Below are 14,231 nucleotides of genomic sequence, written 5' to 3'. Positions count from 1 at the left end.
ATCTGAGACTCTCATTAACAGATGCACTGGCTGTCTATGGATTGCAGACTGAAGGAGGAAAGTGTAGATCAAAAAGGTGGGTGGACGTGGCTTTGGTAACAAGGGAAGAGAAACATCAGAGAGGGTCAGGCAATCGAATTGGCAAGACTTGCTCAAGACATGGGCTGGAGAGAGGAGGCATCAGGCTGGACCCTGATGCTAAGAGTAGAATCACATTCCAAAAAAGTCAAACATTGAGGTCCTAATTCCCAGTATCTCAGAATACGACCTTATTTCAAAACAGGGTCATTGCAGATTAATTAGTTAAGATGAGATTGTACTGGAGTGGGAGTGGGCCTTTATCCAATATGACCGGTATCCTTATAAAAAGGGGAGATTTAGACACAGAGATCCACACACAGGGAGAGTGTCATGTGAACATGAAGGCAGAAATTGGGGTGATGCATCAATAAGCCAAGAAAGGCCAAAGATTGCCAGAAAACCCCCAGAAGCTAGAAGAGAGCCCTGGAACAGATCCTTCCCTGGTCCCTTCAGAGGGCACATGGCCATACTGACACCTTGATGTCAGACTTCTAGCTTCTAGAATTGAGAAACAACAAATTTCTCTTATTTAAGCCACTTAGTTTGGTATACGTTGATACATGTATATTAGTTAGGGATTATATTTGGCTGTGAGTAATCAAAATGCCAACTCTACAGTGGCTTAAACAAATGAAGTATTTTTTTTTCTCACTCAACAAGAAACCCAAAGGTAAGCTGTCCCTTATTTGTCCTCTTTTATTCCTTCATCCTCAGCATGTAATTTTCTTCCTCATAGTATCCTCTTGGTGACAAGATGGCTGCCCTATCTCCAGCATCACATCACTATTCCAGTCAAGATTATAGAGGATAGAGGACAAAAGACACACCCAACTGAGTTGGTTCCCTTTAGCCACTTTCCTGGAAACTCTTCCCAGAGACCTCTGTTCTTGGACCAGGTCAGTGTCACATGCCATCTCTGGCTTCATGGAAATTAAAAAAAGAAAAAAAAATTAAGGAGTGTTCTTTGTTGCCTGAAACTAAACCAGGGTTCTATCAGTGAGGAAGAGGGGAGAGTAGATTTTGAGCAGGCAACTAGCAGTGGTGGACCAGGTTTCCTAGGACCTGGAGTTTCCACAAATTGGGAGGTCCTCTTTAAGAAAAGAAAATTTTAAAATTACAGTACAAAATTAGGTATAAAAGCGAACATTTATTTAGAATAATTGAAAAAATCACAACAAATGTTTGAAACTTTCAAGTTGTCAGAAAGCAAACATTACAAAGTCCAGAAAAATAGTACAGTGATTTTTAAATTAACTACTTGATATCCACCTTTATAATATAGTCCTCTACTTTTTTGGGCTTTTTCACCTTTTAGATTGTCTCTTCACAGGATAATAATTTTGCAATATTGTTTCTATGGAAAAATTAGAAAGACAATTCAAGTTACTTCTCTAATGATGGATTTTTTTAAAAACGTTAATTAGAAAACGTACTTTCAGCCTCATAACTCGTTATTACTAGTCATGTACATTTTTAGGATTGTTGTCAAATTTAGGAAAACTACTACCATTCTTTCATAAATGGACACCAATATTTAGAGGAATTAGTTTTTTTTAGTTTCCTGATCATGATTTTATTAATTTTCAGGATAAATGCAATTGTACAAATTCAAACAAATCTTCCAGAAGATGACTCTGTCAGCGCTTCTAAAACCTCAGTGCCCCTCACAGGCACATGGGGAAAGCATATGAAAAGTGCAGATGCCCGGGCTCCTCTGCATCCCACTGAAGTGGGGCCTCAGAATAGCTGGGCCCAGGAATCAGTATTTTACTAAGTGCCCCCAGGTGATTCCAGTGTCTGCTGAGACCTGTCAGGTCCTGGATTAGGTGATTCCAAGGTTGCCTTGTGACTCTGAAGGTCTGCAAATCCAGGTCTCCCCATTGGAAGACTTACCTCTTAAACCCCATTCCTTCTCTACTGATGTCCTCCGGTGTCACATACCCCTGGGTTGGCACACAGTGAGGGAGGGCACACCTGGAAGCCATTGTGCTTGCTCAGGGAGCAATAACATGACCGCCACAGATTGGCTGAGGACCATATAAACATATCCCACTAAACTCACACCAAGGGGGAGGGTATAGCTCAGTGATCGTGTGTGTGCTTAGCACGCGTGAGGTCCTGGGTTCAATCCCCAGTACCTCCATCTAAATAAGTAAACTGATTCCCCCTCCAAAAAAATAAATAGTTAAAACTTTTTTAAAAAAAAAACTCACATTAAGACATCCTTGACTCAACTTCCCTTTAGCTACATCCCCCAAATGCCTTCAGCCACCCCCATACCTCCCAATGTGAGAGGAAGTATGAGCACAGGTCAGAGGGAAAGAGACAGTGAGTGTTACGAGCTGAACTGTGTCCGCCTAAAATTCGTATGTTGTAGCCCTAACCCTCAGCACCTCAAACTGACTGTATTTAAAGATAAGGTCTTTAATGAGCTAATTAAGGTAAATGAGGTCTTAAGGGTGGCTCCTAATCCGATATGACTGATGTCCTTATGAGAAGAGGAGACTAAGACACAGACATGCAGAACAGGAAGGCCATGTGAGGATGCGGCGGGAAGACGGCTGTCTGCAAGCCGAGGAGAAGGGCCTCCGGGGAGACCAGCCCTGTCCACACCTGCATCTTGGGTTCGGAGCCTCCAGAATCATGAGAAAGCAAGTCTGTGGTGCTTTGTTATGGCAGCCCTGGCAGGGGGCTTAGCCAAATGTGGCTAAAATATCTTGCTTTTACTAAATTTTCAAAACAACGTGGCCCCCTGAATGCATAGCTCAGGCCGTCCCAGGCCTTGGAGGCGCCTGCAGCTTCACTGTCCTTAGCTTTGCAGTGAATCCACTCCTACTGCTACCGCTTGCTCACTGCACGCCCTCAGGACCAGCCTACGAGGCAGGTATGGCCCCGTCGTCCTCATTAGAGATGAGGGGGCCCCAGGGGGCAAGCAGCCACGTGGGGGCCCAGAGCCCATCCCTCTCCTCCAAAGTGGCCTCCCTGGCACATGGGACTTGTGGTGTGTGGGCCCAGGCCTGGACGTCACAGAGAGATAGGTGTCAGCTCAGCATCGTGAGGACAAACATTCTTACCAGAGATGCGGCTCTGGGAAGTTGTAACCCCGGTGCCCGTGACAGCTGTGCACGTCTGAGAGTGTTGGAGAGGCGATCCCGCCAGGGTGGAGCTTGAGGCTCATGCCCGCTGCAGGAACGTGGCTGCCTGCTTTGGATCCCAGCTCTGCCACTTGCTAGCTGGTGACCTTAGGCAACTTACTGACCTTGAACTTTCCTCAGTTTCCTCATCTGTAAAGGGGAGCTGATAATATTAATAACCTTCCAGCTTTGGGTGGGGGTTAAACGAGTTAACATACATGAATCTGTGTTCCTTTCCTGGGCTGCCATAGTCAATTACCACAAACTGGGGAGCTTAAAACAACAGAAATTTGTTCTCACATAGTGTTCAGGGCAGAAGTCCTGAATCAAGGTGTTGGCGGGGGCGTGCCCCCTCTAGAGGCTCTAGGGAGAAATTCTTCCTTGTCTCTTTCAGCTTCCAGTGGCTCCAGATATTCTCGGCTTGTGGCCGCATCACCCTGGTCTCTGCCTCCATCTTCACCGCTGTGTCTCTTTTCATCTTTTTAAAAAAAGTATTCATCTTTATTCAGTCTTTTTTATTGAAGTTTAGTTAATTTACAATGTTGTGTTGATTTCAGATGTACAGCAAAGTGATTCAGTTATACATAACTAAATATATATATATATTCAGTGAATATATATAAATATATATACATATATATGTTCTTTTTCAGATCCATTTCCATTAGAGGTTATTACAAGATATTGAATATGGTTTTCCTCTTTTGTAAGGACATAGGCCATTGGATTTAGGGCTCACTCAGATAATCCAGTATGATCTCATCACAAGAGCCTTAACCTAATCATATCTGCAAAGACCTCTTTTCTAAATAAGTTCACATTTGCAGGTTCCAAGATGTTATTGTAAATCACACAACCATTTGTCTCCATTGTGATCATTCCTAAGGAGGAGGAAAAGGTGCCAGGAGATCACAATACGTGGAGCTTGGCTTGTCTGAGGGTCAGAGCATCTTCCTTGAGGAAGTTAGCTCCGAGTATTAGCTAGTTAGAAGAAGAAGAAAAGAAAGAATGTTCCAGGGAGAGTGGACAGTGGCATGAAGGCCCCACGTTTGGACTTGACCTTCCAGTTGAAAGGAGGGCACTGAGAGTTCCTGAGGAAGGGCATTAGTGACAGGATTGCAGACAGCCTGGTGAACGTGGGCAGAAGGGCAGGCCGGCCCATCAGCTGCACTGATGATTCCGCAGACACCGATGGGCATCCGCTGTGTACCACTGCTCTGCCTTGGCACGTGGGACATGGCCTGGAAACAGCTCCTGCCCTCAAGGCTCATGGGCCAGCTGGAGAGACAGAAGAGTAAGTGGCCCATTACAATGGGCAGCCCAGAACAATAGGGGTGTGGGGAAGAAACTCCTAGGGCCATGTAGGGAGTCAGGAGGGGCTTCCTGGAGGAGGGGAGCACTTGAGCTGAGGTTAGACAAGGAGGGAGGAAGCAGGCATTCTAGACAGACAATAGCATGTGTGGAGGGACCATGGAGGCATAAAGACCATGACGTGGATTTCAGCCTGCTGCCCCCTAGAGGGCACTCAAGGTTAAGAAGTGGCAAGGCCAGATCATACAAGGAGACTTGAAGGGCACACAGTGACTGAGGAATTTGGAACAGGGCATGACACCACTGGGGTTGGTTGGCCAGTGTTGGCCTTTGTATGGAGAGTGGGTGGGAAGGGGAGGCAAGAGCCCCCTGAATTGTTGAGGATGAGGGAGGCTGAGAGTCAGAACCAGGGCAGTTTGAGCCAGGGCCCCAGAAGGACAAGTCAGGACCCTCTAATTGGCAACATCACGCCCAATTGGATGGTTGAAACTGATCCAACTTGTAGGACTCGCCTTCTGGGTGGTGGGCTGTGCTGGGTTGGGGAGGGCAGTAATAAAAGCAGGAGCAAACTTTGGTCAAGCCTGCTCTGAGCAGGTGTAAGCACTCTGTGAGTACTGACTTAGGTAGTCCACACGACAACCCTAGGTAGAGAGAGGTTAGGTAACTTGCCCCAGATCACACAGCCAGTAGAGCCAGAATTCAAACCCTGGCAGCCAGGCCCTGGGGCTAAATAAATAACCGCATTACTAATAGCAATGAACATTGCTGAGAACTCACTCTGTCCCAGATACTGGGCTGAGCTTCACATATATTACCTCATTTTAATCGCCAACCTATCCTTGGAAACTGAGGGATGTAAAGGTTCAGTAACTTGCCTAAGGTTACTAGGAGGTAAGTGACAGAGCCAGGGTTCGAACCAGCCAGCTTGGTCCCGCAGTGATGAACACCACTGCTGTCCTCTGCTGAGCACCTTTGCATCCTGTAAGGAGCAGGACACTGCTGTGCTGCTGGAGAGATGCAGAGGGAAATCTCCAGGCATCCCCCTGAGGCCAAGGAGCACAGAAACACCATTGTGGGCCAGGAGCGGGGAGCACCAGGCAGTACCAGTTTTTGTCATTGGCTCGGCCACTAATTGGCTGTCCCCCTGGAACAAGTCCTGTCACCTCTCTGAGCCTTGATCTCATCCTGTCAAATAGAGAAGTTGCCATACACCACACCTGTCAGACAGACTGGGATGTGAATCTTGGGTCAATTCGGTCCCTAGGTCACCTTGGACCTCAATTCCCTCATCTCAGTAATGGGAAGAACAGAGCCTGCGTCCCAGGCTGGTTAGGCTATTTAAATAGATTATGACTGTGATGCACCTAAAACAGGGCTCTGGCCGTTCAGTGTACTCCGTGGGTGAACGCTGCTGGGAACTGCAGCAGAAAAGCTTACCTCCTTCCATCCGGGTGTGTGATTCCTCTTTTCTAGATGAGATAGTGGAGACTCAGAGAGGCCAAGTCACTCTGACAAAGGATCTGGGAACTACAGCCAGGTCTTTGTGACCCCAGGGCCATCAGTTCACTTTCAAATCCAAAGGGCGATGGTAGGAACCATGCTGAGTGAAAACAGCTGACTGATTCCACTGATAGAACTTTATCAAAATGACACAATGATAGAAACAGAGAATTGATTAGCAGTTGCCAGGAGTTGAGGAGGGGGCAGGGAGGTAGCTGTGACTCTAAGGCTCAGCAGTGGGAATCCTGTCTGGAACTGTGTTGTATCTTGACTGTGGTGGTGGGTGTGCAGAGTTAGACCTGTGATCCAATTGCACAGGACTACACACACACACACACACACACACACACGAGTTCATGTAAAGCTAGGGAAATGTGAATAAGGTGGATGGCTGGTATCAATGTTAACTGGTTTGCAATATTGTGCTACAGTTTTGCAAGATATTACCTCCTATTGGGGGAAACTGGGTGAAGAGTATATGGGGTTGCTCTGTATTTTTCTTACAACTGCATGTGAATCTACAATTATCTCAAAATAAAAAGTTTTCAAAAAGATAATGGTGAGCATGAAGGAAGCTGCCTGAGGCTCTAGTGGACAGGGCTCTTCCCTGGGGCAGGGAGATAGAACGGGGCAGGGGAGCTGTGGGACCTTCCTCCTGGGACAGGGTGGGGCAGCCTGCAGGGGTGCGAGGCGGGCAGAGGCCCAAGTTCCCCACCACTGCCAGTGCAGGGGCATCTGGCCTTCTCAGCCGCAAGGCCCCTTTGCTTCTCTCTTCTCCTTTCCACCTTTCAATGAAAACAGCTTCCTGTGGGCTATTTCTGGTTCCATGAATAATACATGCTCATTGTTAAGAATTCAACCAGTACTGGCAGATGTAAGGAAGAAACCAAAAGGTCACCTTGGATCTCAGGGCACAGAGTAACCCCCATGGGCCCTCGGGTGACCTGGGCTTGGGGCACCTCCTCATGTGCAGATACATGCAGAAAATTTACATGAAATGGACTCCTAGTGTGCCTGTATGTTCTCCAAAGCAAAACAGAAGGGCTTCCAAAAATGTCAGTTGCATTCTATACCACTTCAAAAAAAAAAGGAAAGAATGGAAGGAAAAGAAAGAATGGAAGAAAGAAGAAAGAATGGAAGAAAGAAAGAAAGAAAGAAAGAAAGAAAGAAAGAAAGAAAGAAAGAAAGAAAGAGAGAAAGAAAAAGAAAGAAAGAAAAAGAAAGAAAAGAAGAAGGAAGAGAAAAACAGCCCAAACACACACACAAACACAAAACCAGTGATGATGGAATACTACTCCGCTACTACTTAAAAAAAGAAAAAATTTTGCCACGTGCAACAACATGGGTGCACTTGGAGGGTATTATGCTAAGTGAAATGAGTCAGACAGAGAAAGATAAATGTTGCGTGTTATCACTTATATGTAGAAGCTAAAAAAGACAATAAACTTAGTCAATATAGCAAAAAAGAAGCGGACTCACAGATACAGAAAACAAACTAGTGGTTACCAGTGGCAGGGAGAGGAGGGGCAAGTGAGGGGTCGCGGAGCAGTAGGTACAAACCATTGAGTGTCACACAGGCTTGAGGATGAATTGCACACCACAGGGCAGACAGCCAGTATTTTGTAATAACTGTAAATGTAGTGTAACCTTTAAAAAATTGGATAAAAAATTAAAATTTAAGAAAAAAAAGTACACACAACCCTCCTCACAAAAGAAAATGGTGAAATTATACTTTGCACAAGTAGTGTGAGCCGTAAGGATGTGCGGGAGCTCCAGGTCATCAGAGCCCTCCACACGGGAAGGAATTTGGATCGCCCGTTTTGAGAACAGGAACTGGACAGGGGACAGGATTCAATCCGTAACTATTAAATAGGAACTTCTGTTATCATTGGATTCATGACTTCAAGATTTTACTGTGGTCAAGGAATAAAAAATAGTATAATAAACATCATTGTATCCACCATCTAACTTCAGAAATAGAACAGTATCATGTCCTGTAAGCCACCCTCCACAATTAGTATCCATTCTTCTCAAGCCTGTGTTTATCTTTTTCCTAATTTCGTGTACATAGTATCACATTTTACTTTTTACTTGACATCAAGTGTTTAAAATTCATCCTTTATGATACATGTAACTGAACTGTGAATAGCCATTCTGATGATTTTTTTTCTGTTTGAACAGTGCGACAAAGAACACCGGGATTCGTATTTTTGATGCACTAAGGTAAGAGATTTCTAGATCAGGGCTTCTTAACGTCAGAACTGCTGACATTCGGGGTAGGATAATTCTTTGTAGAGGGGGCCTGTCCCTGACCCGCCCCCTACATGCCAGTAGCACCTCCCCACCTACATGTGACCACCAAACATGCCTCCAGAGAGCACCAAATGTCCTCCTGGGCAGCAAAGTTGCCCCTGGTTGAGAACTGCTATTCCAGAGTAGGTACCATAGGAATGAAATTGCTGGGTCATGGACACGGGCATCTTCAACTTTACAAGATACTACCAAATAGTTTTGCAAAATGTTCGTGCCAGTTAATTTTCCAACCATCAGTATACAAGAAATCCCATTCCTCCTCATTTTTGCCAACATTTGCTATTGACTGTATGTTAAGTTATTGCCAATCTGGTGAGAATGAAGTGGTGTCTCAGAGCCATTTAACTGTGACTTTCTCTGACAGCAACTCTTGTATTTCTGGCTACTCATCCTTTATCTCAATGAATGTACCTTTTAATGTAGCTTGCCTATCATTCTATTGGGTGGTCCTTTTTGTATTGATTTTCAGGGATTGCTTATATTTTCTCTATCCTATTGTTTTGTTGGGCATACGTTTTGCACGTCTATTTTTTCAGTTAAGGGCTTGTCAGTTCATATCATTATGGGTTCCTTTGGGTGAATAAAAATATTAATTTTAACATAGTGCTTTCAGTATTTTGATTTATGATTTGTGGTTTTGCATTTTGTTTAAGAAATTCTTCTGTATCTTGAGGCACTCAAAATATTCTCCCATATTCCCTTCTAAATGTTTTAAGGTTTTACTTTGTAGTTTTAGGAGTTAATGCCCCTGGAATTGGGCTTTGTGTATAGTGTCAGCTAGAGATCCTATTTCATTTTTTCCCTCATGGGGATACCATTGTCCCATCATCACTTATTTAAAACTCCATCCTTTCTCACTGCAATGCAACCTGTGATATATATCAAGTGTCCATGTGTTCGTGGTCTGCTATTTTGTGTCATTTGTCTATCTGTCCATCTCTGTATCAATATCACACTGTCATAATTACTTTAGCTTTATAGTAAGTCTTGGTATCCGTCAAAGCTAATCCCCCAACCCCCGAATTGTTCATCTTTTTCAGGGGCATTTAAGCTATTCTTAGACCTTTGTGCTTCCATACACATTTTAGAATTAGCCTGGCAAATTTTGCAAAGAACCTTGTTGGGATTTTAATGGGAACTGCATTAAAACTATCACACAGTTTGGAGAAATGTGACATCTTATATCAAGCCCTTCTATTGATGAATCCCTTTGTTTATTTGGGTCTTCTTAAACATCTTTCAATATGGAATGATCATTTGCTCTGTTAAAGTCTTGTCTACCTGTCAATAAATGTAGTTTTCATTTTGTTTTGCTATTGTAAATGGTATATTTCTTAAAGTGATAAATGTTCTTTGTATGATAGGTTGAAGGTTCTCAATGAGTTCATTATATAAAGCTGATTATAGTTGTGTTGCTCAAATCGTCTCTGTCTTTACGAGCTTTTATTTTTACTCTGTGGCTTATAAATTATTAAGAGGTATGTTGACCCCCTCACTCATTTGGACGGCGACTATCAGAAAACTGGAAAATAACAGGTGTTAGGGAGGATGTGGAGAAACCAGAACCCTGTGCATGGTTGATAGGAATGTAAAGCAGCACAGCAACAGTGGGAAATGGTACGGTGATTCCCAAAAAATTAAACGAAGAACTACCATCTGGTCCAGCAATTTCAATCTGGATACATACCCAAAAGAAGTGAAACTAGGGCTTAACAGATATTTAGTGTCTAATGAAATCTTTTGACCATTTTTAATGGGTTTGTTTTGTTGTGAAGCTTGATACCCCCCACTACCGACTTACCTACCTATTTATTCATTCATTCTTTCATTCATTCATTTACATAATCATATAATTTCTCCTCGTCTATAGTTTGTCTTTTCATTGTTTTAACAATCTCTCATGTTTTTGGTATTGTGTCTAAGATCTATGCCCAACCCCAAACTGCAACAATTTTCTCCTATGTTTTCTCCTGGAATTTTTATAATTTTAATTTTTATTTAGGTCTATGACCCATTTTGAGGTAATTTCCGTATGTGGTTCAAGGTATGGATCAAAACTCATTTTTATATAGATATCCAATTGCTCTAGCATCATTTATTGAAAAGACCGTGTCCTTTCTCTACAGAATTTTCTTTGCACGTTTGTCAAAACTCAATTGACCACATAACGTGTGGATCTATTTCTGGAGTATATTCTGTTCCATTGACCTATTTCTCTGTCTTTGATGCCAATATCACACTTAGTGATAAGACTTTATAATGAATCCTGGAAATCCAAGCAGTGTAGATCTTGCACCTTTGCTCTTCTTTTGATGTAATATTTCCTCTGGCTACTTTTAAGATTATCCTTTTTATTACTGATTTTCAGCAATTTGATTAAGATATGCATTGGGGTATGTGTTTGTATGTAGGATGCTTGGGGTTTGTTAAGCTTTTTCAATCTTTCTGTTTATAACTTTCATCCAAATTCAGATATTTTGGGTCATTATTTCTTCAAATATTATTTCGTGCTATATCTCTTCCAATACTCCAATTATATAGCCCCTTGGTGTCCCACAAGTCCCTAAGGCTTCTTCTTCTTTTTTTTTTCTTCAGCTTTTCCCCCCCTTACTTCAGTTTGGATCATTTCTGTTACTATATTGTCATGCTTGCTATTCATTTTCTGCAGTGTCTAATCTTCTGGAAAGTTATCCAATGAATTTTTATTTCTGGCATAGCATATTTCAGTTCTAGAAGTCTCATTTGGTTCTCTGTTTCATCCTACTTTATCCGTTAATTGATTTCATGTTTTTCTCTGCATCCTTAAGCATATTAACAATAGCTTCTCAAAAGCCCTTGAATGCCAATTTCATCATCTGTCATCTCTGGGTCTCTTTCTATTGACTTATTTTTTTCTAGTTATGTTCACATCTTCATGGGTCTTCATTTGTCTAGTAATTTTTGACTGGATGTTATTTTGCTGAGTGTGTAGTGTTGTTTTCTTCCTCTAAAAAATGTTTAGCTTTCTTCTGTCAGTTAATTTACTTGCAGACCAGTTTGATGCTTTTGAAGTTTACCTCTGTTAGGTTGGGTCCTAGGGCTGCTTTCATATTAATGTTAGATGAGCCTTCTTCCTAAGGTATGGCCATTCTGGGGTCTCTACTGAATGACCTGGGTGTTCAGTAAGACTTTCCAACATGACTGATCAAAGCTCAAATGTCTCCCAGCCCTTTGAGAAATCTAGTACTTACTTGATTTTTATCTCAAGAAGTTTCATCTGATATATGACAGGCTTAGTATTCATCCATAGACACAAGAGAACCCCTCTACAGAGTCCTAGAGTTTTCTCTGCAGTCTTCTCATGTCTGGTTCTCTGCGTTTCAAGTCCCAGCCACTTGGTTTCCCTCCTTTCTCTTTCGCTCCCCAGCTCAGCAAATGCACACTCTGCTTTGGTCGCACTTCCTTCCATCACAGTTGAGGAAGACCCTCCAGGCAGGAAGCTAGGTTATCACAGAGTTCCCTTATCTGCTTCTCTTCCTTCAGGGATAAGACTGAGTTGAGCAGCTATGTGGAGAGGTAGAAGGAGCTTCACTTGCATAAGCCACTTTCCCTCTCCGGGACTCAGTTTCCTCCACTGGCAAAGGAAGGGCTGGCACGCAAAATCTCTGGGCTCCTTTCCTGCTCTGGAGTCCCAGCCCAGGTTGGCTCAGCACTGACTTCCTTGTAAGCGTGGACACCAGGGGTAGGAGCAGCTATTCATGACATTAGCCACAAAATACATACCAGGTGTGGCACTCAGCAAATCTCATTTATCTCTCACAGCATCTCATTTAATCCTCAAACATCCCTGTGATGCTATTAATACTATCTTTATTCTATAGAGGAAGAAACTGAGAAACAGAGAGTTTTAGTGACTTATTTGTTGAAGCCATTGGTTGGTGAAAACTAAAAACAAGGCAATGGAATGGGGAGCTTTGGGGAGTATGAAAAGACCAAATTATGTTTTTACAGTTATTGCTCATTACCCTTGATACATGCATAAGAACTCAGAAATCTAACACATTTTTGAGTGCCTCCGATGTACTTTAGAAGTATTAACTCATTTATCCTCCAACCGTCCTATCTAATAGGCACTATTATTATCCCCACTTCACAGATGAAAAGAGTGAGGCCCAGAGAGGTGAAGAACCAGCCTAAAGCCACCTAGCAGGGATAGACTGGTGAACACTGACCGTCTGGCTCCGGGAACCGTGGCTTCTTGTAGGCAACCTAAAAATTACGCACAGTGTGTTAAATAAGTCCATGATTGCCTTCGGGTCACCTACCACAAACTGGAAGGGGATATGTGAACACGGAAATGTTGCTGTTGCCATTGGAAAGGTGGGTGGAGCTTGTGGCTATTTTTAAATGTTGAGAATTATCTTTGAAAGTATATTTTGAATTCTTTTAACGTAAAAGAGGCACTCCAATGGTTAACAGGTGGTTGGCTTTCAGATGGTGGATTCCGGGAGAAAGGCTGCTCTGAATTGTCTGATTTCGCCACAGTGCTAATGGTATTATTTATTCCTGAGTGATGTGAAAGTACGGAGACGTATAAACATGCACCCTTATGTAACCGAGGAGGCGGGTGGACGAACCCGCTGCGCCAGAAGCGTGGGCGCGGACTCGGGACCAGGCCGCCCCGTCCGCCACCCCGCCCACTTCTCCGCCCCTCCCGCTCTGGCCCCGCCCAGTCCCTGGCTACTCGGAAAACATGGAGCCGGGAGCGCTGTGCGCGGGGGAACTCTCGCCCCAAGCCCCTGCCTAAGTCCCGGGGGCACGACGCGGTCCAGGGCGGACTAAGCCAGCGCCCGGGATACCTGCAGCCGCGCTGGGAGCGAAGGCTCCAGAGGGCCCGCCCACGGCACGCGGGGCGGGGTGGAGCGGAAACCGAACACAGGGCCGGGTCTGAGCAGCCGGCGCGGGGAGGAGCAGCCGGCGCCTGGCGGCGGCCCCGGGCTGGCGACATGCAGCGGGGCAGCGTCCAGGCTGAGGATCAGTGTCTGAACTTGCAGCCCTTCCCCTCTGTCGCGCGCTGCCCGCTCCACGGGAGTATCGTGGTCGTCCTCGGGACCGGGTGGGCACCCTCGGGTGCAGCCCAGCCCCGCGGCGCAGGTGCTAACGCCGGGGGCGGTGCCCAAGTCCTGGCACGTGACTAGGGCTTGTGCCCGGGCCGGTCCGCTTCCCGCTCGTCCCTCGGAGCAAGTGCCATCTGCCCGCCCCCCTACCCACCGCTGTCCCCGCCCTGGCGCTTGTGACCTATCCACGCGGCTCGAGCGGGCCTGGCGCTGTCCGTGGCCACCAGTGCTGAAGGAAGTGCGGCCCGGCCTCCCCAGCCGGCCTGGGATTCCTGCCCGCCGCTGCAGTCACCGGCCAACGCTGGCGACTACAGCGGACGACTCTGGTCTTAAGAGCTGTAGCGTTGTGGGGTACTTGGGCCGCTCGGCTCAGCGAACTCGGAGTCAGCTGTCCCATGTAACGCCCACAGCGACCTGGGGCGGGGACTGTCTCAGCTCCACAGTGAGACACACGGCATTCAGTGACTTGAAGGCGGCCCTGCAGGTCGCTAGGGGCATAACCAGGATTCAAGCCCAGGTCGGTGGGTGTCAGAAGTTCAGCGTCAACCGTGCAGATCTTGAAATTGACACTGGAAATATTCAGGTCTCTGTCTACAACCTTCCTTTATGCAGAAAATTCTGCTTCCTGACCTCTTATGATAATTTAGTGAAAATTCCTGTAATTTGTTCCTGGCTAGTGTGTTTCTGTTACTTGAGGGCAGGTGGCATTTTGGCCTATGAAGACTGTGTTCTCACGTTCCAATGCAGACTTTGCTGACGTTAGAATACCAGTGGTTCTTGGCTACAGCCTCCTTCC

At 45.0% G+C, this 14,231-nt stretch overlaps 1 long non-coding RNA gene across 1 annotated transcript; it reads left to right on the top strand.

Moving 5' to 3' along the window:
- The first annotated feature begins 894 nt into the window (after window positions 1–894).
- On the top strand, window positions 895–12,710 carry LOC116667769. Its single transcript, XR_004324810.1, has 3 exons — window positions 895–977; window positions 8,208–8,249; window positions 12,475–12,710. It is a non-coding gene; the product is annotated as an uncharacterized LOC116667769 (long non-coding RNA).
- The last annotated feature ends 1,521 nt before the right edge of the window (window positions 12,711–14,231 follow it).

This window comes from Camelus ferus, chromosome 2 (genome assembly GCF_009834535.1).
Source record: "Camelus ferus isolate YT-003-E chromosome 2, BCGSAC_Cfer_1.0, whole genome shotgun sequence".
NCBI classification, from domain to species: domain Eukaryota; kingdom Metazoa; phylum Chordata; class Mammalia; order Artiodactyla; family Camelidae; genus Camelus; species Camelus ferus.
The sequence above is the reverse complement of the archived record's forward strand: the minus strand, read 5'-3'. Positions and strand labels throughout refer to the sequence as shown.